The sequence below is a fragment of the Schistocerca piceifrons genome, chromosome 2, assembly GCF_021461385.2.
Source record: "Schistocerca piceifrons isolate TAMUIC-IGC-003096 chromosome 2, iqSchPice1.1, whole genome shotgun sequence".
Classification (NCBI taxonomy): domain Eukaryota; kingdom Metazoa; phylum Arthropoda; class Insecta; order Orthoptera; family Acrididae; genus Schistocerca; species Schistocerca piceifrons.
In genome coordinates, this window is record NC_060139.1 from 858,596,727 (window position 1) to 858,622,490 (window position 25,764).

General features: G+C 41.3%; 1 protein-coding gene and 1 non-coding gene across 2 annotated transcripts in view; both read right to left on the minus strand.

Moving 5' to 3' along the window:
- LOC124775060 (NFX1-type zinc finger-containing protein 1-like) overlaps positions 1 to 25,764 on the minus strand; it is a 439,199-nt gene that overhangs the window by 14,420 nt on the left and 399,015 nt on the right. The gene's annotated exons all lie outside the window — the stretch shown is intronic.
- On the minus strand, positions 8,925 to 8,997 carry Trnat-agu. Its single transcript has one exon. It is a non-coding gene; the product is annotated as a tRNA-Thr (tRNA).

The following is a 25,764-nucleotide window of genomic DNA, read 5'->3' on the forward strand; positions in this document are numbered from 1 at the left end:
AAATACGGTAAACTGAGAGTAAAAATAACTTATTGCTCCTTTCTTTATTGCAGCCATAAGTTACTCCGTAACCATGACAACAAAACAAAAATATAATTGTATAATGTCATGGAACATGGCCGCATACAGAATGAACATAAATATCTGGTGCACTCACACCACGAAAACTGAAAATGAAGCCACTAAAAAAAAACTCAATACAACAAGCTCACTGCTGTCAACGCATGAACTGGAGCTGATGTCGAGACAAATTGTGTGAAATGGTTAATTTATTTCACCAAAGTTTTTAATTGGGCTGAACTAATTGATGCTCAGTTAATGGCACCTTTTATATGTGCATTCTTTGGATTTCACGTGCAAAAAGAGTCACCCTCGTTGCATTTTATGTCCGAAAACAGTTCCCCCTTAAATAATTCCAGACTGGAGCAAGACTGATGGTTCTAGTACTATTCACTGGTATATCGGATCTCGATCCGTGTTTAGTTTTAACAGTTTGAAAAAAGTCTTATTTATTTGGATTTTACATGCAATAAACACGATTTCTGGGAGGTTTTTGAAGTGCACCACTTCTATGCTTTAAGCTTGTACAAATCAGTCCAAACTTTGCACAAAGGTAGATAAATGAATGAAGTCAAAATGAATTTTTTTCTCCAATAACCTTTATCCATTTTGAGATATGGTGATTTAAAGATGAGCTAAATGTAGCTTGTAAAATTCATCCTTAACTGAATGCGCGGAAACAGTTTAAAGTGATTCAAAAAAATAAAAATGCTTTCTTAGATAAAACTGAAAATTTGCTTAAAAAAATATAGTTTCATTTGGCTTTTCCTTGCACAAAGTATGTTTCTTGTGAGCTTTTTTATGTGTGTGACTTCTATGTCTCAAACTTGTGCGAACTGGTTCAAATTTTGTACAAAGGTGGACATATACATGTAATTAATGGTCATCCAGTTGTTTTGTGAAAGCTTTATCCAATGCCATGGTACAAACAACATTGTTCAAAAGACAATAAAATTACCTATATCAGATCAGTCGTCCCCCGAGTCAACAAAAGTGTTCTTCTCTTGAGAAGTTACGGATATGTAATGGCAGAGTGGAAGTTGTGAACCAAATTGAGAAATGGTCCAATTATAGCACAAAAAGGTGAGTATGTCTTGGGCACAGTTAGGGATGTAAAAGAAGGGAAATAGCTTTTCGACTTATCTTGCAGCTTCAAAGGCATTTAAACCAAAACGTCTTGATATATTCACACCTTTTTACAAGTTAGCCCTATTTCCCCAGTGCAGTGAGCTCTCTTAGCTGCAATGTGTTTGCACACCTACATCTTGCAATTTAGAGGCTGATCCTGTGCCCAAAATTCAGAAAATTCACCAGCCACAATAAAAAAATATATAATATCATTAGGCTGAAGAGCAACCGTGTAATAGCTAAAAATGGTTTTCTGGAGGTAATTTGGTCTTGTGGTGGTGGTGGAATGAAATGACATGTGTCATGTTGCTTTACTAATGAAAGTGTTCAAGACACCTAATGTTGAAAAGATGTTTTTCCTACAGCAGAAAGTGGCTTTAGCATTCAAGGAGACAATCGAACTCACCCCAAAAAATCAAAATTTCGTTTTGCAATTTCAAATGTGATAGAACCGTCTTGGTAACATGTTTACAACATGCCACACCCATTTATGTCATATGTTTCAAGCCATGTTGCTTTATGTACATTCCATGAGATGCACATTTGGTTTATGTTTTAATGCTTTTGAACCTTTTCCTTAAACGACTGTTGAACATTTGTTTCTTGTTATGAAATAGAACTATGTTACTTTGGTTTACAATTCACATTCATTTGGCATAATTGCAAAACACTTCAAAATGTTAACCAGTACCAGCCTACACTAGCCATCATCAGGGTAGTAAAATAAATGCAGCAAATGGTGATCACAACAACAAGTCATGCTTTGTCATACTACAAATATGAAATGTCATCGTAATGACCATTTGCAGCTTTAATTTTACAAAACACTTCAAAATGTTAACCATTATCAGCCTACACTAGCCATCCTCAGGGTAGTAAAATAAATGCAGCAAATGGTGATCACAAGTCATGCTTTGCCATACTACAAATATGAAATGTCATCATAATGACCATTTGCTGCTTTAATTTTACAGTTCTAAAATGGTCAGTATAAGATGGCACCAATAGTGTTAAAAATTTAGTGTGCAATGACCCAATGCCTGCCATTCTCTCTCTTGTTCTTTTCACAAGTGAATTGCTGCCATCATTTTCATTGGTTCCATGCACAGATCATCAAGAGTGAAGGAGTACTCTTAAAAAGTAATTTATTCAGAGGATGTAAACACTAATAGTAGTGATGAAGAAGAATTAAAGACTTGTACAGGGAAATTATGAAAAAGAGCGATCCATTGGTGCAACAAGGAAGAAGCTCAAAGTAAAACTTGATTCTGTCTACGCCTGTAACAAAACTATTGAGAAATAAGAAAAGTCTGGCAATAGTATAATCAATCTGAAGATTTGAGTGAATTCATCAGTTGAAATAGGTGATGCAAGGACTGTGGGTGTTTGTTTATTTTAATGAAAATTGAAATATTCACATAGGAATTTTGGCTTAATTAGTTATATTGTGTTCAACATTTAAATAACCTTCCACTGCCATGAGTATGACATCTAAATTAGCTAATTCAAGTTTTATGAGAATAAAAAATTTATCTTATATAGAATCTGGCCAATAGGTAAAAGTTCTGAAGGCATGAAAAATTCTTTGTTCAGTATCAGATGTTCCTAAACTACCATAAGTCCCCCCCCCCCCCCCCCCCCCCCCCCCTCCCCAATTTCTAATTAAGTCATTGGGTCACTAGAGTGTGACATATCCATCACAGCAGCTCAGGAAGCAATAAGTGGAAACAGTAACAAAAATTTCACACAGATAATGGCACATTTTGAAACCTCATGACAGAAACTTGGGCACACACCTCAAAGTGGTATTGTTTGTATGAAATCATATGCCGGAGCACAAGTTTTGGATGCAGAAGTGATGAGTATTTTACACTTTGTATGTAAAAAATATCCAGGATCAATGCACCTGCAAAAACAACTTTTTTGTACAAAGTGCAGTAACAGAGATGGCTGTTGTGATTATACAGGTTTTTCTGCTGATGAGTCGGATTTCAGCAATGGTGGTAAGTACCAGTAGTTGTCTGGTAATTCCTAATATTAGATAGTAATTTTTCTTTAAGTAACATACAGACTTTATATAACAACTAAATGGCAAAATGAATGTGATCTTCACCTGCATATGAGGTGCTGGTATCTCCAGACTCAGTATTCAATGAGATGATAGCCACGAGAAAGAAAAAGATGCTGGAGGCTACACTGAGTTGATGCCATAACAGCTAGTGATGTACCTAGCAGATGCGAGTCAATGATTGCCAACAGCTCTCACAGTTACTTAGCAAGCAGTAGACAATAACCACTGTGGTTAATCAGATCAATTGGTGGAACATTTGTCAAACTTTCAGAAAGTGTAAAAGCGACTTTTGTAACCCTATTCAAGTGCTTATTGTGGGGAAGACTAAATTAATAAAGCTTTTATTGAAAGAACTAATTGTTAAGTTATCAACTGTTAACTTTTTGTGGGTTGTAAATTTGATCTTGTATTTAGTGAATATCATGGAAACTCTGGTACCAATGTCAGAGTATTCCCACATGATGAAGGATATTTAGGAGAGGTTCATTGTTAGTAGTGAGAACATAAAAAAGGAGAAGCAAGAAATGAATAACCATATAAACTCAAGTAATGATAAAATAGATATAGGTCTACAAGAAATGAATAATTGTTTAGCTGCAAGTAATGATACAATAGGCAGAGGTGTAAAATAAATTAAAGATAGATTAACTACTAATAATAATGAAATAAGTACTGAAATGGAGGTAGTTAGAAAGGATATAAGGACAGAACTTATCCAGACAATAACTAGGGTTCAAGAGGAGATAATTCATGTCAGTTAAAAGTTAAAGACTCATATTAAAGAGTCAAGGTTAGAAAAAGAGGCACAAACTGATTCATTTAAGGGAGAGGTTTTACAAAGAATACACAGAAACACAGATAGGTTGGAATCACACACTCAAGAACTGAAACTAGATAAAGGGCAAATGAGTCACAGATCAATTAAACAAGGGGTGAATAGTTTAAACATCTAGAATAAATATGGAGGAAAGGCTTAAACAAAATGTTGATGATAGGTTAGGAGAGACAATGGAATATATAACAGGGGCGTTTGACAACTATAAATCTAATAACGATAAAATACAGAAGGGTAACCTTAAGGAAGTAGGGAGCACTATAGCACTATAGAATAACCGTGGGGCAACGTAGAAAAGATTAAAATTCAGTGACAAAGAGACAAGATAGATTTAGAGAGCCCCAAAGTGCATTTAAAGAAAGGGAACATTTAAAGAAAGGGAACAGTTCATCAGAGCCAAGAGGTGGTGATGGGGGATGCAAATTCTGCAAGGAGGTAGGTAAACAGAGTTCTAAAATGCTTCCTCATCAGCCAGTGGAGCACCGTTAGGTAAGTAGTCCTTAATGTAAGCTGGAGTGGATCTAATGCAAAATTGTAAGATTGAAAAAATGGGAAGCAATGAAAGACAATCTGCAAGTTTATTATAAAAGTTAGTAGATGATGATGATGATGTTCAATTTGTGGGGCACTCAATTGTGCGGTCATCAGCACCTGTAAAGTCTCAATTTTTATGCAGTCCAATTTTTACACTGTCCAATCTAGCCACTGACACGAATGATGATGAATTAAAGTTAGTAGAAGAATGTCATTTTGATAATACGAGGGTTGAATGAAAAGTAATGCCTCCATCTTCGTTAATTGGGTTTGGATGGGGATATTTTAATAAACAGATGGATGTCAGACGGTGCTAAATCTGGACTGTATGGAGGATGCTGTATGATGGTGAGCTTCAGTCTCTGAAGTTCTCCTGTGGTGGCACATGAAGTGTGTGGTTTGGCACTGTCGTGCTGCAGGAAAACATTTCCCTTTTCCTTTTGGACCCTTGTTAGCCGTCGTTTCAGAGTTTGCAGCATTGTGATGTAATGCTCTGAATTTATTGTAGTTCCACGATCAAGGAAATCAACACGGATAACACCATCTGCGTCCCAGAACACTGTGGCCATGATTTTTCCAGCTGAGGGCTGCGTTTTGAATTTCTTTTTCCAGGGTGAGTCTTTGTGTCGATATTCCACAAATTGACATTTCTTCTCCTGGTCATAATGGTGTACCCACATTTCGTCTGGCACAATTGAATGGAGGAAGGCATCACCTTCATTTTCATAACGCGAGAGGAGTTTCTGGCCAATTTCAAGTCTGTGTGCTTTTATTTCAGGAGTCAGCATCTGGGGTACCCATCATGCACAGATCTTCCGATAGCCAAGCAAAGCAATAATGCGACCCACACATTCTTGTAAAATGCTGATTGTACTTGAAATTTCTCTCTGAGTGATACGACAATCATCCTGAATCAATCTGTCAACATTTTGCTTGTGAAACTCATTGGTTGCTGTCACAGGACATCCAACTCTTTATGTATCACGCAGGTCAGATGTTCCTGCCTCATCATCTTCAAACTTACTCGCCCAACGACACACGGTACTCAAATCAAAACAATCAGCATAAACTGCTTTTATTGTCTGATGAATCTCCTTTGGGGTGACACCTTCTGCTGTCAAAAATTCAACGGCTACACGTCGCTCAAATCGCATTGACCAACCATCTGTGCAGAGTTCCATACTTTACACTGTAACAACACAACTGTTCAATGCTAAGGCTTCCTGCCAACTGGAGCTGCAGAGAAGAGGCTACGGAACAAGCCAGTACTACCACATACCAATGCTGCCAACGGTTGAAGAGTTTTCAGTCAACCATCGCAGTAATGGCATTACAAAGAGGTTGCAAAGATTCTATTGTTTTCTTGAGAACGTTTGAGCCAGTTTTCTATTGCTGGTGGGATAAAAGGTTAATTCAATTCACTATATGATATTTAACAGGAGATGCCCCAGAATCAGCAATCAATCCCTTTCTGAGATTGATGTCTGAAATACTCCACTGTAATACTGACAAGGGGGAGACTGAATCAATAATTAAATCACTTAAGACTTAGGACTCTCACAGATATGATGGAGTGCCTAGCAGAATATTAAGGTACTGTGCTGTACATGTTAAAACTGTATTTAGCCATATTTTTAATTTTTCCTATAAGAATGGTCAGTTTTCTGAACGATTAAAGTACTCAGTAGTAAAGCCGCTTTATATAAAGGGAGAAAGGGATAATGTAGACAATTTTAGACCTATTTCTATTCCATCAGTGTTTGCTCAAGTTATAGAAAAGGCTGTGTATGTAAGGATAAATGATCATTTTATAAAACATAATTTGCTATCAAATATACAGTTTGGCTTTAGATGTCGCTTAACAACTGAAAATGCTATATTATATTTTCTCTGTTAGGTACTGGATGGATTAAATAAAAGGTTTTGAATGCAAGTGATATTTTTTGATTTAAGGTGTTTGATTGTGTTGATCAAGAAATATTGCTCTAGAAGTTTGACCATTATGGAACACGGGGAGCACCTCACAACTGGGTCACCTCTTACTTTAACAACACACAGCAAAAGGTCATTATTCACAGTGTTGAGAATGGCTGTGATATGGGGTCTCAGTGGGGTACAGTCAATTGGGACGGGGTGGGGGGTGTCCCAGGGATTCAGTGTTGGGGCCACTCCTGTTCCTTATTTATATAAATGATAAGCCCTCCAGTATTACGGGTAATTCTAAAACATTTATGTTTGCTGATGACACTAGCTTGGTAGTAAAGGATGTTGTGTGTGACATTGGCTCAGTCTGTAGAAAATAAACTAATGCTAAATTACAGTAAGACTCAGTTTTTACAGTTTCTAAGACACAATTCAACAAAACCCGAAGTTTTAATTTCACAGAATGGGCATGTGATTAGTGAAACTGAACAGTTCAAATTTTTAGGTATTCAGATACATAGTAAACTGTTGTGGAAAGCCCACATTCAGGATCTTGTTCAAAGACTTAATGCTGCCATTTTTACTATTTGGACAGTTTCTGACGTAAGTGATCTTTCAATATGAAAATTAGTGTCGTATGTTATTTTACAGTGTGTTTCAAAATGAACATACCAGTTCTAAGGCATTGCATATTTATTACGTTCAACTTACAATTGTAAATAATACACCAAATGAAAGAGCAACTCAAACAGCTATGTATGTATACCTGTGCACAATGGGAAGAGTATGGAATGATAAAGAGTGACTGAAAAACGTGTGGAATGAGTGCAAGTCTTTCACGCTTAGCCCCAAGAAATATCGCTGCAGAAAGTTTATGGGCCTTTCTTTTTCAGTGAATCAACTGTAACTGATGTTTCTTACCTTGATGTGCTACAGCTATGGCCCATGCCTCAAAGGGAAGAACCTGAACAACACATCTTTATTTGGGAGCATAACTCAGTACGCGACTGGTTAAATCACATTGTATCCGACCGGTGGATTGGGCGCAAGGGGCCGGTTGACACAGCATTTTATGCGTGACCTCCACGTTCATACACAATCTGACGCGATCATGTGTATGTGCCTCCGATACCAGCTAATCTATCTGACACACTGATCAAGGTTTCAGAACAACTCGCCTATCGACTCCTTGTGTGATCGGTGTTCACACTGAATAATTGTAAGAAAAACTGTTTGTGTTTCTCTTTCATTTGGTGTATTATTTATAATTGTAAGGTGAATGTAATACGTGCTACAAAGCCTTAAAACCCATATATTCATTTTGAAACACCCTGTATTTTGGGGTAACTCTTCCCATTCTAAAAGGGTGTTTTTGGCTCAGTAATGGGCAGTTCGGGCAATGAGTGGTGTAAGTTCGCAAACCTCTTGTCGATGCCTGTTCGTTAGTCGGGGTATTTGACATTGGCCTCTGAATATATATATTCTACACTGTCATTTCTTGTTAACAATATCAGCTTATTCCCAAGAACTAGAAGCTTTCACTCAGTTAATACTCAGCACAAATGTAATCTGCATTTCGATCGCACTTCCTTAACTCTTGTGCAGAAAGGTGTGCAATATACAGCTGCACCCATTTTCAATATGCTACCACAAGAATTCAAGAATCTTAGCAGTAATCCACACTTTCAAATCGAAACTAAAGAGTTTCCTCATGGGTCACTACTTGTATTCCATCAAGGAGTGCCTTGAAAAATTAAGCTGATTCTTGTTGTATTGTTGATTGTGTTTACTTAAGCTTATGGATTGACTTTTTTCAGGTTCATAAACATTTTGTTTTTATCTGTTATTACTTTTATGTTGTAATTTCATGTACTGACATGTTCCATGACCTTTGAAATTTGCTCCTCAATTTGGTCCTATGGTGCTAACTTAAGAAAGAACAAACAACCATATAAATTACACGAAAGGTGACAGGTCAGCGAAAACTGTTAACCACAACGGATAAAATGACAAAGCAGGGTATAGGGGTATATATAGTCACTGAAAAAATTAAGGAGCAACAAAGTTTGTCTCACTGTGTATACAGAAGTACATACAACTATATTTACTAGCAAGCACGGGTCCCCAGCGGTGTGATCAACTTTTTGAAACTATCTACACAGTGATGTAAGGTTAAGATCCCAGGTATTGCACACTGCAGCCATTCACTCTGGTGGGCCCTTGTTTGCATGTAAATGATTGGGGGGTGGGGGGGCTGAACTTTGTTGATAGTAAATAGGGTTAAATGACCTTAAATTAAATTTTCCCTGAGATATTTAAGTCTCTAATTTATCTACGATAACGCTGGAAGCTGAAGAAATGAGTTAAAATTTGTGCTGCAGCTGGGACTCGAACCCAGGTCTTCTCGCTTACTAGGCTGATATGCTGACCATTACACCACCGCAGTATTATGGTCAACATTGCTGCACTAACTACCCAAGTTAAATACTCTCCCCAACACAAACTCTAATTCACATCTCCCCTTATATTGTCACTATTGCTAGGGCCTTCCGACACTGGAATAGCACCCCAGCATTGGACGTAATGTGGAAATGCTGTACTATATGTGATCGTATAGACCTTAAATTAAATTTTTCCTGAGATATTTAAGTCTCTAATTTGGGTATTTGAGTTGGGTAGTTCGTGCATCTATGTTGACCATAATGCTGTGGTGATGTAATGGTCAGCATATCTGCCTAGTAAGCAAGAACACCCAGGTTCAAGTCCCTGCCACAGCACAAATTTTAATTCACTTCTTCAGCTTCCAATGTTATCGTAGGGTTAAATGAGTTGCTTTATATAGTCTGGTTGCATAGTATAATGGATATGATAACAACTTCACATGCTAGAGGATGTGGGTTTGAGACTATTTCTGAGATATGTTCTGTTGAGAAGTGACAGACGACGTAGCAACTGCTGAAATTCTGCAACAGACAAGGAGCATGCTGACAGGTGAAGACAGGGCGTTGCCGACAGAAAATGTCGATGAGGTCGACATCGAAGAAACGATTAAGACCAGTGCCAGAGGAAGAGCACCACGCGCCGACGGCATCCCGCTAGAGTTCTACCTCGCATATTGCGACGTACTAGGAGTGCAATTCACGGAGATGGTGAACGAGATACTCGATGGGGTGGAACTTCCACCTGGGCTGACCAAAGGGACCATAACCCTCATCCCTCGGAAGAAAGCCGCCACAGCATTGAAGAGTTTCGTCTGATTATGCTCCTCAATGCTGACTATAAAATAATAGCGAAATGCATTGCAAACAACCTGAAATCGGCGATGAGGAAAGGCATCAGTCTGTGGCAAACATGTGCAATACCAGGGAAAAATATATTTGATGCCACATGCACCTACAGGGACATAATAGCACAGGCAGCCACCACCAGTAGCGCAGGTGCCATAATTTCGATGGATTTCAACAAGGCTTTCGACAGCATCAATCACAAAAACCTTGTAGACACACTAAACAGAATCGGGTTTGGGCAAAAGTTCATCACAATCATCCAGAAGATACTAAGTGCTGCGAGATCGACAGTAATAATCAATAGTTGGAAAACAAAACAGATAAAACTGGACAAATCTGTGAGGCAAGGCTGACCATTGTCAATGGCTTTATTCGCTATAGCACTGGACCCGCTGATGTGGAAACTCACAAATGACATCAGAGGATTCTCCATAGGAGACAAAGCAATAGCATGTATAGCCTACGCAGATGACCTAGGCATCTTAATTGAATATCAGGAAGATATGGGGAGAGTAGAAACCATCGTGAACACTTTCCAAAAAGCATCAGGAGCCCAAACCAACCCCAGAAAAACAGTACTACTGCCGATAGGTAATCAACGACTCAAACCAGACAGGCAGTGGTACAAAATAGCAGAAAGCCATAAAGTTCTTGGAATATTTAAACAGTCTTGTCCACTTAGAAAGGCCGCATACAACTGGAGAGACGTGCTACACAGCATAAGAGGTCTCTCCAGACAGCACACGAACCGGAAACTAACAATCCCCCAGAAAATAGACCTGATAAACATGATGATCCTGTTGAAAGCATGGTACCTTGCACAAACCTTAAGCATCCCGACCGAAATTGCGCGAGCACTTACGAGTGCAGTGTACTACCTGTTGTGAGTTCGAAATATATTCAAAGTGGCACAAGCAACATGTTCGTTGCCAAAGAAAGAAGAGTGAATAGGTCTGGTGGATGTAAAGACCAAATGTGCAGCCTTTCTACCAAAACTAACACTCGCCATCCAGGACAATAACCCTGACAGCGTCATAGCCAAGATAATTGCAGGATACAAGCCCGCATCAGAAGAAGCGCCAGTCGACACGAGGCACATTCCCTTCAGAATGCCACACATCAGGCTACGCTACGCCAACGAAAGTTACATCCTGGACACCGTGGCGAACCCCAGCCACAGAACAGCCAAGGGAATATACTGGGTCCTCATGGGGAAGCCGGCAAAAAACAAAATTGAACACAAACTCCCGCAATACAATTGGAAACAAATATGGGGAAATGTCTCGGAAAATGTGTTGCGTAAACATGCAAAGGAGACATGGTACAAAATAGTCAACAGAATGGTACCAACCAACCAAAGACTGGCGGAGATAAAACTCGTCGCAAGTGACAAGTGTGATGTATGTGCCACGACCGACACACTTGAGCACCGATTCACCAGCGGGAATGCCACCAACATATGGAAGTGTGCCAGCAGATGGTGGCCCACATCAACAGAACGGCACTGGGAAACATCACAGTGGAAGCAATCACCGCCCCAGACTGCAACCCATTTCCACGACCCAAGCGACTGGCGACTCTCTGGATCCTCGTCATGACGGCACATGCCATCGTAGCGAGGAGGCAGACCGACCAGGTGGCCTTCCTGATGGACCTCTGGGAGGCGAACAAGACGGCCCAGCAACACAGGCTCTATCGCGAGAACTTCAGAAACTTCCTGCAGATTCCACTGCAGACAGCAATCGCCAGAGTCCTCCCCAGCCTGTGACCCTCGGCACTGCCACCAGCCACCTCATCACACTCACCACAAGAACAAAATGTGCAGTGTTAGTGAATAAGTGCAACAGAAAAGACAAAGTGCTTTCACCTCTCGCCTCAAATAGTGAAGTATAATAGTCTAAAGTGTTTCTTCTTAGTGAAATCAGTGATACAAAGTGCTTCTCACCAAACATCTGTCATGCTCGCAGCCAGTGTCAAAAGTATGCCCTATATATATATATATATATAATGATTGAATATAATAGAGGGAAACATTCCACGTGGGAAAAATATATCTAAAAACACAGATGATGTGACTCACCGAACGAAAGTGCTGGCAGGTCGATAGACACACAAACAAACACAAACATACACACAAAATTCTAGCTTTCACAACAAACGGTTGCTTCGTCAGGAAAGAGGGAAGGAGAGGGAAAGACGAAAGGATGTGGGTTTTAAGGGAGAGGGTAAGGAGTCATTCCAATCCTGGGAGCGGAAAGACTTACCTTAGGGGCAAAAAAGGACAGGTATACACTCGCAACTAGAAAGAATTTTCTCACATCACCGATCATTTTTAGCCGCTTCCCACAGGTATTAACGTCATTATTTCTTTGTCAGACAATTGTTAGCCTCATTTTCATAATCTGCCACCACAAAACCGCTCCTTTTAATACATTTACACATAGTTTTTTCGAAATTTTCCCGAATTTCTCCACCCTTTAACGTGTTTTGGCGGCAACACAACCACCTAACCTTTATGCACATCGTTGTCTACCTACACAAGATCACCACAGGATCAACATAGCCCAGCTCTAACCAACACTTTTTCGCCTTTTTTCACACCAGATCTCCAGTTTCTTTCTAGTTCACCTTTATCTCTCCCCATATATTTTTATTTTCATTTTCATTTCAGCCTCATGTTACACTTTCCACCTTCTAATATCATGTCACCCTCATAACACCTCCACAACGACCCCATTAAGTTTTATTTACATTCCCTCCGCAAACATGCCTTCGCCCTAGCCAGATTTCGCTCCCATATTTTATTTTCTCAGGCTTGTCTGACATTTGGCATTACCCCCAAAGGCCTCACACTTAAAGTTCCCATCTCTGGCTGCAACCCTTCTTTCCATCAGTCCCTATACCAGTTCCAAACTGAACAATCCATTGCCCTCACCCACCTAATCCTTCACCTACACATCAACTCAGCCAATGAACACACCCGTCAACTCCTATCCTTAATAAAAGTCCTCAATCTTTCCTCTCCCACATCCACACCGGCTGTTCAGAGCATCCTCCTACAGGCCAACCACAAATTAGAACAGCATGCCACCCTCCACCTCAAAAAACTATCCAATCTCCTGGTTTCTCACCTCAGGAAAGGCAACTCACTCACCCTTCACAACCTTTCCAGCAAACCTCAACCTCCTCTCATTGCACACAAACCCAGTCTCTCCCATCTACTCAATCTCCCACTTCCAGCTCCACTCCCTCCAAAACCTCAAAAATTCCAATCAACACAATCTGGAACCACAACACCCTAATTCAGTAGCTAACCTTTCCTCCAAACCTCTCTCCCAATCCGAAACCTCAGTCCTATCCAAAGGCCTCACCTTCAGCCCCACTCCCAGAGTCAACCAAACAGCCCTCGTCAAAGATTTTCTGTCCTACACTCGTACTCTCTGCAGGAAATATCACTTTGCCACGAAGAAAAATGATCCTAATCCTACTCCTAATGATCCAACTTCCCAAGACACTATCCAAATTGAACCCTGCCTGGAACAGTTCCGTCCTCCGTCACAGCGGGACCCACCTCCTCTTCCTCAAAATCACCCTCTCCAAGCCTTCCAGGAATTTCTGACTTCCAGCCTTGCATCTCAATCCTTCTTAAAAAACCTTAATCCTACTCCCAACATCACCACTGCTGAAGCCCAGGCTATCCGTGATCTAAAGGCTGACCGATCCATGGTCATTCTTCCGGCGGACAAGGGTTCCACAACCGTGGTACTTGATCGTCTGGAGTATGTGGCTGAGGGACTGCGTCAGCTTTCAGACAACACCACATACAAAGTTTGCGAAGGTAATCCCATTCCTGATGTCCAGGCGGAGCTTCAAGGAATCCTCAGAACCTTAGGCCCCCTATAGAACCTTTCACCTGACTCCATCAACCTCCTGACCCCACCGACACCCCGCACCCCTACCTTCTACCTTCTTCCTAAAATTCACAAACCCAATCATCCTGGCCGCCCCATTGTAGCTGGTTACCAAGCCCCCACAGTACGTATCTCTGCCTACGTAGATCAACACCTTCAACCCATTACATGCAGTCTCCCATCCTTCAACAAAGACACCAACCACTTTCTCAAACGCCTGGAATCCTTACCCAATCTGTTACCCCCGAAACCATCCTTGTAACCATTGAAGCCACTTCCTTATACACAAATATTCTGCACGTCCTGGGCCCTACTGCGATGGAGCACTTCCTTTCACGCTGACCACCTGCCACCCTACCTAAAACCTCTTTCCTCATTACCTTAGCCAGCTTCATCCTGACCCACACCATCTTCATGTTTGAAGGCCAGACATACCAACAATTAAAGGGAACAGCCATGGGTACCAGGATGGCCCCCTCATACGCCAACCTATTCATGGGTCGCTTAGAGGAAGCCTTCTTGGTTACCCAGGCCTGCCAACCCAAAGTTTGGTACAGATTTATTGATGACATCTTCATGATCTGGACTCACAGTGAAGAAGAACTCCAGAATTTCCTCTCCAACCTCAACTCCTTTGGTTCCATCAGATTCACCTGGTCCTAATCCAAATCCCATGCCACTTTCCTTGACGTTGACCTCCATCTGTCCAATGGCCAGCTTCACATGTCTGTCCACATCAAACCCACCAACAAGCAACAGTACCTCTATTATGATAGCTGCCACCCATTCCACATCAAACGGTCCCTTCCCTACAGCCTAGATCTTCGTGGCAAACGAATCTGCTCCAGTCCGGAATCCCTGAACCATTACACCAACAACCTGATAACAGCTTTCGCATCCCGCAACTACCCTCCCGACCTGGTACAGAAGCAAATAACCAGAGCCACTTCCTCATCCTCTCAAACCCAGAACCTCCCACAGAAGAAACACAAAAGTGCCCCACTTGTGACAGGATACTTTCCGGGACTGGATCAGACTCTGAATGTGGCTCTCCAGCAGGGATACGACTTCCTCAAATCCTGCCCTGAAATGAGATCTATCCTTCATGAAATCCTCCCCACTCCACCAAGAGTGTCTTTCCGCCGTCCACCTAACCTTCGTAACCTGTTAGTTCATCCCAATGAAATCCCCAAACCACCTTCCCTACCCTCTGGCTCCTACCCTTGTAACCTGTCCCATGCACCCTCCCACCACCACTTACTCCAGTCCTGTAACCCGGAAGGTGTACACGATCAAAGGCAGAGCCACGTGTGAAAGCACCCACGTGATCTACCAGCTGACCTGCCTACACTGTGACGCATTCTATGTGGGAATGACCAGCAACAAACTGTCCATTCGCATGAATGGACACAGGCAGACAGTGTTTGTTGGTAATGAGGATATATATATATATATATATATATATATATATATATATATATATATATATATATATTTTCCTATCTGCTTCTCTTATATAATATGACATAATTTTTCTTTCTTCTTGAATTTATGAATAATCTATAGTATATGTAAAAAAGTTTTCTTCCACCTCTGCTCCACCTATCATGCTGATGTACAGTGCAAACTAGAGGAAGAGATCATACCAGAATGCACAATGTCCCTGTGGCATAACAAGTGCATGACATACAAAAATTTGAACTCAACATCAATGTGTCGATGCTACATACAAATTATTATGCCTGTCCTGCAATGCTTTACAAGGAGAGAAAAAAAAGAAAGAAACAAACAAGCAAAGACAACAAATGGCCATGTAAAAGGGTTCAAGGAACAACAATTGTTTCAACAATTAGGTTGCAGGAGGACACTGACAAGAGGTGCAGTGATTTCCATAACAAAGAAAAATACAGCTTTGGACTCTTTATTGAAGATCATTTCTCGCAAATTTATGAAATAGTGTAGCCGAGGGCCCTGCAGCTCCAGAATTAGAAGAGCTCTGATGCTCTGTCATCGACCTTGCGCCAGAAAATTCAAGAGGAGGATGCTGAGGCACATTTTGAGAATGGGGAAATCCTAACTGACGACATCATTGCTGAGGAGGAAGATGCTAATGTTCAATTTGACTTGTAGTAAAGACCAAAGAAGTCAAGGCAGTATCTGTTTATGTGAGATTCCATTACATATTTTTTTCATTAATTGTAATTTGCATTTATTAATTATACATTTAGTTTTTAAGAAATATTATTCTGTTAGATATAAAGGGAATTTTTATAAAATATACATTGTACATAACAAAAACCATGTCGTTATATATGAGTGTTTCAAAAGGAATTTTCTATCTTTACAATTTATAATGGTTGGTTGTTAATACACACCGAAGAGCCAAAGAAACTTGTACACCTGCCTAATATCATGTAGGGTCCCCACGAGCATGCAGAAGTGCTGCGACATGACATGGCACGGACTCGACTAATGTCAGAAGTAGTGCTGGAGGGAATTGATACCGTGAATTCTGCAGGGCTGTCCATAAATCTGTAAGAGTAAGAGTAGCAGCAGTAACCGATCTAACAACTGTGCCAGACACTTGTCTTATATAGGTTTTGTGGACCACAGTGCTTTATTCTGCCTGTTTACATAGCTCTTTATTTTAATAGACATTTATATACCAGTTTCTTTGTTGCTTCAGTGTATAAAGCAAAGGCAAACAACAAAATTCAAAGTTGATTTTCATAAGTTCCAACCCTGACTTCAATGCACTTTTCAGTTCACTGGACAACACCATGGGTAGCACTTCTGAGGCTGTCTAGCTGTTTTTTCAAGAGAACCCCGCTATTCATAATACACACTTGGAGTTTACTACTTCTTTGTAGACTTGGTCATTCCATTTAAGCTCTATATATCTGGAAGTAAGTGGTGGAAAAATACATTTAACCAGTGCTAAATGTAAGAAACTAAATGGTCTATTAGAAAGGGCGAGCCCTTTATGCTGTAAGACACAAGGGAAAAAGTAATAAAGAAAAAAGTGAAATAAGTGCTAACATTTCACAGTTTTTGGTCTTCCCCTAAAATTAGCAAGGAATTCTGGAGGTCAAAATCTTTGATTTTACACTACAAACCATGTACGTGCAACACATAAAAGTCCACAAAATTTGCCCTTTTGTGACGACCAATGTACCTGCTAACTTGACTATCTTGTTCACATGCCTATCAACAGCTCATCGTCAACTTTATTGTGTTACATTTATTACTCTCAGTATTTTTAGTCCACCATGGACTTCCCATATTACACTGATGGAGAAATAACTGCAACACTAAGGAGCTGTTGTGCGATATAAACAAAAGTTGGTAGGTGTGTTCCTACACCTGAAAGATTACATCTATTGAAATTTTGCACCAGTTCCACAAGAGCAGCACTACTAGTGCCACTGTGAGGCTGCAAATCAGGTTCATTTTAAATACACACTGTAATAGTTGTGGGTGTTCGTTACCTTTGAGATTAGACATTGTGAGTTGATATTAGTCAAGATTGCCTGTAAGACGACAAAGGTGTCATTATCAACAGCTCCCTGAATTTAAATGAGGTCATGTAACTGGATTATGGGAAGCTATATATTCCTTTGGCGATACTGCAGAAAGACCTGGCAGAAATGTAGCAACTGTACATGATTGTCGCAAGAAGACCGGACTCAGACAACCACATGGCACTACTCATAGGGAAGACCATCGTGTTTAGCATATGGCTCTGATGCACTGTACTGCATCGGCAGCAGCAATCTGAGCAGTAGTTGCCACCACAGTTAAACAACAAACTGTTACAAATCCTTTACTTCAAGGACAGCTCCGAGACAGACACCCCGTAGCGTGCATTCCACTGACCCCAAACCACCGCCATTTACCACTTCAGTGGTGTCGAGCGAGAGCTCATTGGAGGTCAGGGCAGAGGTCTATTGAGTTTTCTGATGAAAGCTAGTTCTGTCTCAATGCCAGCGATGGCCGTGTGTTGGTTAGGAGGAGACCAGCTGAGGCGCTGCAGTCAACCTGTCTTGTGTGCTAGACACATTGGAACTATATCTGGACTTATGGTCTGGGGGTACAATTTTGTATGACTACAGGAGCACTCTTATGCTTACCCCATGCATCCTGACTGAAAATTTGTATGTCAATCTGGTGATTCAAACTGTAGTGCTGCCATTCATGAACAGCATTCCAGGGGATGTTTTCCAACAGGATAAAACTCACCCACAACTGCTTGTAATGTAAAATCTCTACAGAGTGTCAATGTGTTGCCATGACCTGCTGTAGTGCTTCGAGAATTTCCATGTAAATGCCAGAACCACTAGTCCTTCTACCGTCTCGAACACACGATATTTTAAAAATAAGTGTGAGAGAACATACATTCTGCGCGACACATGTTTGTGTGTGCAGGCTGGAAAGGAGTCACGCTCACAAGGTAGATGCGACGGTCGAACGGCATCGACAAGCGTTTGCCACTTGTGCCATGGAAGTTGTATTAGAAGAGCAAGAAGTACCCATGTAGTATTCCTTGCTGTTTTAGTGTTTGTGATTATTGTTAAAGAAAAATGAACAATTGATTATAGACATTTAATTGAACTTCATGTGTTGGACTTGTTAGAAGTAAGACATGTTCATAATTATGTGGTCGCAAAAACTACACTAAAAATGTATTTAATCGAATCTAATGCTAGACGAATCGGTTGACTTGCAAACATTCAAATATTTATGTGAGAAGTGGTGAATTTGTTCTTTGTGGAAGTTGAAATATACCAAGGTTAAACTAAAAGTATTCTGCGAGTATCCACTTATTTCAAGAGTAGAGAGATAGATAGAGTCAGATAAATTCCCGTAACCAGCATTATTCTTCGGAGAAGGAGGTTTTGGAAATCGATGTAGTCGGCTACCCAGAGAAGAAGATCGGCTGTGCATATCAAGTAAGTCAAATGATGTGAGAGAGGTTTGAATTTTGCATGCAATCCAATTTGCATCACACTCCAGGTCGCCAAAAGCGTTAGACTGCTTGATTGACAGATCTGTCTCCGACCATCCATGTACGGGACATCATCAGACGACAACTCCAGCGACACCCACAACGTGTATTAACTGTACTTATATTGACCTAACAGGTACACCAGACATGGAATTCAATCCCACAAACTGACAGCCGGCACTTGTACAGCTCAATGCATGCATGTTTGCAAGCTTGCAGTCCACATTCTGGCAGTTACATCTGTTATTAATATAGCAGTATTTCACATTTGCAAAGGCTCATCTTGCACCTACATTAACCTGCGATCTTGCAATGTTACTAAATTGAACATGTTTCCCAGGCAAATGTATTCCAAAAATTTCATTACTCTACATTAATTATTTTTTGATGTTGTGATTTCTTTTCCATCAGTGTATATACATTTTTTCTTCTGTACATTATGGAGAATCAAGAATGTATCCAGTTATCATCAGGATAGCCATCAAAACAGGCCTTCTGTGATCACAAGGATTTGTACTTTTGTAAACAGGAAATTCAAAACATGACTTTAGCCAAAATAAGTTTGGCAGATTTCTTCCCTATTACATTTGATGAAAGCACTGATGTTTTTTAAACTGAGTAGTATAGTTTGTTTTCTACTATCTCTGTGAAGGAATTTGTAGTGGGAATTTCCTTACATTTTGTAATTCTCATGGGATTTGTCATGAAGATAATAATGAGGAGTATCATCTAAGTGGAATTGCTGTAGTATGTATAGTTGAAGATCTCCACCCTAAAATTTAACTTTTATCTGAAGAAAAGAGGGAAGAGACAATTGCTCAGCTATGACCCCTGATTCAAAAGATCTGTTCTAGAGGATTTACAAGCAGATCATATGCAAAACATTGCACCTGTAGCAACCATTTAGTCTTTGATGGTCACTGTTCATTGTAATACATCAGCAACAACAAGAAATGTTGTAGCATTCACTAATACTTCCACAAAAAGACATAATGTCTTTAAAGAAATACCTGGCAGAATACCAGTGCAGAAAATCTGTTACACACACTGGGCACCATGACAACCAACTGAAACCTCAAATCCATACTTTGCTGAAAGTATGCAATGGCCTCCACAATTTTATTGGGATGTGACAGAACAGCTGTATCTGAAACCCACTGCCTTCTGCAGACTTTACATTCCCTCTTTATCTCTGCTGCATGCTTGGGTGGTGTGCTAGAATTCTTTATCTCTGCTGCCGGCTTGGGTGGTGTACTAGATAAGGTGTGAACTACACTAAGCAGGTTTCCTTATCCCTCTCTCTTTAAAATGAAAGAAGCAATGGATGCGATGAAAGATGCCTGCAAGCATCATAAAGAAAGAAAGAGAAGATGGGAATTTCAACTTTTAGCAGCCATTCTTTGAAACTCAAGAGCTCATCAAATAATTGGATGTGAAAATGATAGTACCACACTTGTATCTTCACAGCAGACTAAGATATTAATAAGCTAATCTCTGTACTAAGAATACTTTCAAAGATCTTTGTAAATTCCCCTGTACGAGAATGAGAGTGAAGGAAAGACCTTCCTCAGATGTAAATGATCTTTTCAATTTAAGGACTAGTCTACTGCATAAATTTGCAGTAAAAAATCTCTTTTATGAGAAGCAATGGACGTATGCAAGCAGTTTATGGATATCTTTGCTAGGGAAGGAATTTAAACTCTGCGTGCCTAGGCAGAAGCTCCATGTCGAAGTTGCTAGTAAAATTCTTGAATCTGTCCTTGATTTCATAGATATCTGTGATACTGAACTGTATCCCTGCATTATCATTCTTATAGAAGATTTGCTGGTCTTGCTGTACTGCATAGCCACTGGTGTACTGAGCTCAATATTGACATAGTTATTAACATTTTTGCAAAGATCGACTGAGACAACATGAGTTTGCTCCATGTGTTAGGAAATTACAAAATTTTTAAATATTTTATTATCATCATATTACTGATCACAATCTATTACATTAAAATAAATATTGTGCATCCACTTCTTGTGTCCTCCTATAGACTAGCCAAGGATTTGTCTGAATTGGAGCCAGTTATAGGAGCATACTCTATGACCTGTCAAACATTAGCCACGAACATCAAGTCAGCAATTTACCCAGCCACTGGACAGTAGTTAACAGTGTTAAATTGGATCACCAATATCAAAGGAAGTCTACTAATTTTCCATTCAATGGGATACGTTTGCTCCTTCCACACAACTTCATCCTCAAGATGTTAGGTTGCTCATCATTCCCAAATTTTTTTTATATTTTTTCACTGTTTTACTTCACTAGATATTTCTTATTTTTTCCATAAAAGGCATTATATGCTGATACTTAGTATTTAATATGCTATAAGATCTGTTTAACAAAGTTTGCTGACAGTACAATGGACTATAGTGGTGTGACGTAATGGATAACTCAAATACTCGTATACTCCTAGCTCACTTATTTGTTACATAGTTTAATTAATTTCTTTGCGTGTTTTTGGTACTTGCATTGTTTAATTCATAAATTTCTGGCGTATTATAGTATTTGAGAGTTGTGGCATCGTGTTTTAGTACCTGAATAGTGTAAATTCGCATAGTCGTCTGTCTTCTGTTTTTATTTTGAACGGCGAGTGTCGGTTGGCCACAGCCAGTGTGCTCTCTGCCGCCGTTGGATAAGCAGCTGCCAGCAGACAGTCGTATACTCCTAGCTCACTTATTTGTTACATAGTTTAATTCTTAATTTCTTTGCGTGTTTTTGGTACTTGCATTGTTTAATTCATAAATTTCGGGCATATTATAGTATTTGAGAGTTGTAGCATCGCGTTTTAGTGCCTTAATAGTGTAAAATCGCGTAGTCTCCTTCCGCCGCCGAGCAGTGTGTCAGCAGTGCGCAAGTAGCAGTATTACTGCATTTACTAGGCAATCTTGTATTTTAATAACCGTTTAAATTTTGTGTCGATTTGTTTTTGCTCTCTGTACATTAGTTCAGACGTTCTCTGCACACCAGTTTTTAGCGTGGATAGGGACTGCAACTGCTGTGTTCGGATGCAGGCTGAGTTGGCATCCCTTCGCTCCCAGCTTCAGGCAGTGTTGGCTTCGGTCACACAGCTTGAGGCTGTTGCCCATGGACATCACTGTGGGGGTCCGGATGGGGGTTTGACGGGGACGGCCAGCTCATCCCACGCATCCCCCGATCGAGCTACGACATTGGCTGCCCGGGATACTGCCCACATTGTGGCTGATCCCTCACCTGTGGTAGAATGGGAGGTCATCTCGAGGTGTGGCAGGGGGCGAAGGGGCAAAAGACATTCCGGACGGCTGAACGGAAGGCCTCTCCAGTTTGTCTGATGAACCGGTTTCAGGCGCTGTCTCAGGCAGATACTGATCTTCGGCCGGACATGGCTGCTTGTCCTGTTCCAGAGGTTGCCCCTCAGTCTGCAAGATCTGGGCGGTCGCACAGGGTGGGCTTGCTGGTAGTTGGGAGCTCCAACGTCAGGCGAGTAATGGGGCCCCTTAGGGATATGGCAGCAAGAGAGGGGAAGAAAACCAATGTGCACTCCGTGTGCATACCGGGGGGAGTCATTCCAGATGTGGAAAGGGACCTTCCAGATGCCATGAAGGGTACAGGGTGCACCCATCTGCAGGTGGTCGCTCATGTCGGCACCAATGATGTATGTCGCTATGGATCGAAGGAAATCCTCTCTGGCTTCCGGCGGCTATCTGATTTGGTGAAGACTGCCAATCTCGCTAGTGGGATGAAAGCAGAGCTCACCATCTGCAGCATCGTCGACAGGACTGACTGCGGACCTTTGGTACAGAGTCGAGTGGAGGGTCTGAATCAGAAACTGAGACGGTTCTGCGACCGTGTGGGCTGCAGATTCCTCGACTTGCGCCATAGGGTGGTGGGGTTTCGGGTTCCGCTGGATAGGTCAGGAGTCCACTACATGCAGCAAGCGGCTACACGGGTAGCAGGGGTTGTGTGGCGTGTACTGGGCGGTTTTTTTAGGTTAGATGGCCTAGGGCAGGTACAGAAAGGGCAACAGCCTCTAAGGGTGCGGGGCAAAGTCAGGACATGCGGGGACCAAGCAGCAATCGGTATTGTAATTGTAAACTGTCGAAGCTGCCCACCGTGGTTCAACAACAAAGTTAGGAAACTACTGCAAAAGCAAAGAGAACTTCACTGCAAGTTTAAACGCAGCCAAAACCTCTCAGACAAACAGAAGCTAAACGATGTCAAAGTTAGCGTAAGGAGGGCTATGCGTGAAGCATTCAGTGAATTCGAAAGTAAAATTCTATGTACCGACTTGACAGAAAATCCTAGGAAGTTCTGGTCTTACATTAAATCAGTAAGTGGCTCGAAACAGCATATCCAGACACTCAGGGATGATGATGGCATTGAAACAGAGGACGACACGCGTAAAGCTGAAATACTAAACACCTTTTTCCAAAGCTGTTTCACAGAGGAAGACCGCACTGCAGTTCCTTCTCTAAATCCTCGCACAAACGAAAAAATGGCTGACATCGAAATAAGTGTCCAAGGAATAGAAAAGCAACTGGAATCACTCAACAGAGGAAAGTCCACTGGACCTGATGGGATACCAATTCGATTCTACACAGAGTACGTGAAAGAACTTGCCCCCCTTCTAACAGCCGTGTACCGTAAGTCTCTATAGGAGCGGAAGGCTCCATATGATTGGAAAAGAGCACAGGTAGTCCCAGCCTTCAAGAAGGGTCGTCGAGCAGATGCGCTAAACTATAGACCTATATCTCTGACGTCGATCTGTTGTAGAATTTTAGAACATGTTTTTTGCTCGAGTATCATTTCGTTTTTGGAAACCCAGAATCTACTCTGTAGGAATCAACATGGATTCCGGAAACAGCGATCGTGTGAGACACAACTCGTTTTATTTGTTCATGAGACCCAGAAAATATTAGATACAGGCTCCGAGGTAGATGCTATTTTCCTTGACTTCCGGAAGGCGTTCGATACAGTTCTGAACTGTCGCCTGATAAGCAAAGTAAGAGCCTACGGAATATCAGACCAGCTGTGTGGCTGGATTGAAGAATTTTTAGCAAACAGAACATAGCATGTTGTTATCAATGGAGAGACGTCTACAGACGTTAAAGTAATCTCTGTTGTACCACAGGGGAGTGTTATGGGACCATTACTTTTCACAATATATATAAATGACCTAGTAGACAGTGTCGGAAGTTCCATGCAGCTTTTCGTGGATGATGCTGTAGTATACAGAGAAGTTGCAGCATTAGAAAATTGTAGTGAAATGCAGGAAGATCTGCAGCGGATAGGCACTTGGTGCAGGGAGTGGCAACTGACCCTTAACATAGTCAAATGTAATGTATTGCGAACACATAGAAAGAAGGATCCTTTATTGTATGATTACATGATAGTGGAACAAACACTGGTAGCAGTTACTTCTGTAAAATATCTGGGAGTATGCGTGCGGAACGATTTGAAGTAGAATGATCATATAAAATTAATTGTTGGTAAGGCGGGTACCAGGTTGAGATTCATTGGGAGAGTCGTTACAAAATGTAGTCCATCAACAAAGGAGGTGGCTTACAAAACACTCGTTCGACCTATACTTGAGTATTGCTCATCAGTGTGGGATCCGTACCAGACCGGGTTGACGGAAGAGATAGAGAAGATCCAAAGAAGAGTGGCGCGTTTCGTCACAGGGTTATTTGGTAACCATGATAGTGTTACGGAGATGTTTAGCAAACTCAAGTGGCAGACTCTGCAAGAGAGGCGCTCTGCATCGCGGTGTAGCTTGCTCGCCAGGTTTCGAGAGGGTGCGTTTCTGGATGAGGTATTGAATATATTGCTTCCCCCTACTTATACCTCCCAAGGAGATCACGAATGTAAAATTAGAGAGATTCGAGCATGCACGGAGGCTTTCAGACAGTCGTTCTTCCCGCGAACCATACGCGACTGGAACAGAAAAGGGAGGTAATGACAGTGGCACGTAAAGTGCCCTCCCGCCACACACCGTTGGGTGGCTTGCGCAGTATAAATGTAGATGTAGATGTAGAATTTGTGAATTACTTGTGAACACAGGAAGTAATCATGAAAGTGTACAGCATCAATAACTCTGGAACTTGTTTCCCATATTTTGTAATTTGGTTTGTGAGAATAGGATGTTGATAAGCCAGTTGTTCAGTTTGTAGGATGATTTTGGAGAAAAAACTCAGAGTGCTTTTAGGATGAGATTTTCACTCTGCAGTGGAGTGTGCGCTGATGTGAAACTTCGTGACAGATTAAAACTGTGTGCCGGACCGAGACATGAACTTGGGACCTTTGCCTTCCGTGGGCAAGGGCTCTACCATTCGAGCTACCTCAGCATGGCTCACACCAGGTCCTCACAGCTTTACTTCTGCCAGTACCTCATCTCCTAACTTCCAAACTTCACACAAGCTCTTCTCTGAACCTTGCAGAACTAGCACTCCTGGAAGAAAGGATATTGGAGAGACGTGGCTTAACCACAGCCTGGGGCATGTTTCCAGAATGAGATTTTCACTCTGCAGCGGAGTGTGTGCTGATACAAAACTTCCTGACAGATTCTGGAACATCCCCCAGGCTGTGGCTAAGCCACGTCTTCGCAATATCCTTTCTTCCAGGAGTGCTAGTTCTGCATGTTTCGCAGAAGAGCTTCTGTGAAGTTTGGAAGGTAGGAGACGAGGTACTGGCAGAATTGACGCTGTGAGGGCAGGTCGTGAGACGTGTTTCGGTAGCTCATTTGGTACAGCGCTTGCCCACGAAAGGCAAAGGTCCCGAGTTCGGGTCTCGGTCTGGCACACCGTGTTAATCTGTCAGGAAGGACAGAAAGTTTCACAGAGTGCTTTTATTTGGAGTATTCACCATTGCAGACCAGCAGATTATGTGCATATGACAACAAAAATTGTCAAGATAGACGGAATCAATACTTGCTTTGTTTCTATCTTTACCCCATATAGCAATCAATTTCACAGAAAACTGAAAGAATTAC